This window comes from Notechis scutatus, chromosome 2 (genome assembly GCF_049901735.1).
Source record: "Notechis scutatus isolate UNSWTSFEM ecotype Mainland chromosome 2, rNotScu1.2, whole genome shotgun sequence".
Taxonomy (NCBI): domain Eukaryota; kingdom Metazoa; phylum Chordata; class Lepidosauria; order Squamata; family Elapidae; genus Notechis; species Notechis scutatus.
Window position 1 is genome coordinate 199,854,166 of NC_142010.1, and position 2,154 is coordinate 199,856,319.

Here is a 2,154-nt window from a genome sequence, read left to right on the forward strand (position 1 = left end):
GCCAATGGAATAAATAACCACCAATGGTTCTCCTGGTGGTCAAAAGGGCTACTTGAATGGAATATCTTGAAAAGCCAGCTGTTGAACCTTTTTCCATCCAACAAGGGATTGAGAGGTAGTGAAGAGATACTCTGTTGACCTGTGATCTGCCCATTGGGCTCTTTTAAAAAGAACACAAGAATTCAATCTGGGTGAGGCTAATACTTGGACCAGAGGTTTAGTCTTCAGATTCAAACTGGAGCCCATCATCAGGAACTCTCTCTTTTTCTAACAGAATGTGTGCTTTGGGCTGTTCTATGTGTACTTTTTCTTGGGAATGGTGCCTGGTTGTATGTGTTGATTGGGGTGTTAATGGCCTGTGTTGGCTGTTGTTTTCTTGTGCTGCCAAGCCCTTGGTTCCTAAGTACTTGATAAGCTTCTGGTAAATCAACACTTTGTAGATGGAAAAGGGGGCTATTTCCCAGGCCTCAATCATTTCCCTGGCTATTTTTGTCCCTGCTCAGCCAACAATCTTATAGTAGCTGCAAAATTGAATGTATGTCCTTATTCATTGCAGTGTGAGGCTACCAGTGAGTTTGGCTCTCCTTGTCTGACAGCACGCTTGTATTCTTGTAATCTGGTGGTTAGCTTCCACCCTGTCTGTTCTACATAGTCACAGAGGCAATCCTGGCAAGGAATCCAGTAGATTACATTAGAGGTAGATTGCATTAGAAGTATCTCCTACTCTAAGTGATCTTTGCAATGCATCATTTGTCTTCGTATGGTAGCCTCTGGGTGGTGTGTGATGCCCACTTGCAGATCTTGGAAGCTGTGTTCTACTGTTTTCAAAATGTTTTTGATGTATGGTTGAGTGTGCCTGTTGAGGTAATTCCCTGTTAGGAGAATGAGCGCATACAGGGAGACGTATTTGAGAGGAGTGTTTGAATAATACACACAGAGCACACAGATACACTGTACAGTAAATGTGGTTTTTACTTCCAGAAAGGTTTAAGCAAAGTCCAAAATAAGCAATCCAAAGTCATTCACAGGTAAAATCAGTCAGTTTTCATCCAGGGATAATCCAAATATCAAATTCCAGTGTCAAAAACAGTTCAGTATCAGACTTACATTAATTCAAATAATATCAGTCAATTAGAAGAAATGGAGCAACAGCAATACTTTCCAACAGAAGGAAACAGAGATACACTCACACTCTCTTCTGAGACTCAGACTAAACAACCCAGGTTTCTGGCTCCATCTTATGGCTGTTTGAGAAACCACACCTAATTACAGTTTTGCATTTTCTTAAAGATACAGTGTTAAAATGTTTATCCTGGTTTATATATATTTCTAACCCAAATAGCTGTTAGGTGACCCATATTCCTAACAGTGCCATATAGTTGATTTGACTGAAGAAATAGTGAATGTTTTTTGAAAGAAAATTTTTCAGCTATGAACAGGAATAGGTATCTGGCTAGGCAGTGTAGAGAAGACAGAGGGAAACAGGAGGGAGCAATTGGCAATGAGCAAGTTTATTCTTGACAAAAGCTGCAAAGGAGCAACAGCACCAGTGGTAAGGAGTCCAGTGGTGACCAGATGTAACCTGTGGAATTGGCAAATGGTACTGCTCTCCACTTCAGCAAAATAATCAAAACAGGAAAAGGTATAGGTGCATAAACTTCCTTATCGCCAGAAGAAAATAATGTAATGTATTCATGTGTGACAGTGTCAACTACAGAGCTGGGAGGATCCATTTTAATCAAACCTTCTGTACAACACACAGGAGTGCTGCTTTCCTAAATGGAAATCTAAGAAAAGAGTTTCAAAAGAGCACTAACCAGTGTGGCTTGATGAGGGATTTGGAGGTCAGGTGGCTTTGGCAAAGCTGCAGGTTCTCCGGCAGCCAAAGGAACATAGCCACAAAGGTCCATTGTCTAATGCAGGGGTGTTCAACCTTGGCAACGTTAAGACCTGTGCACTTCCAGCCAGCCATGCTTTGTGAATTGTATGGATGAGCCAAGGACAGAACCAATAAATTACTGTATATTTTGGCCTTTAAATTATATCAGGTGCTGTTATTTCAACACTTGGTTTATTGTTCACAACTTTTTTCTGATGTTGGAAATCACAAATTCTCCATTAGGTAAAAATGTGAGTACTTGTACCCCTGTTGAA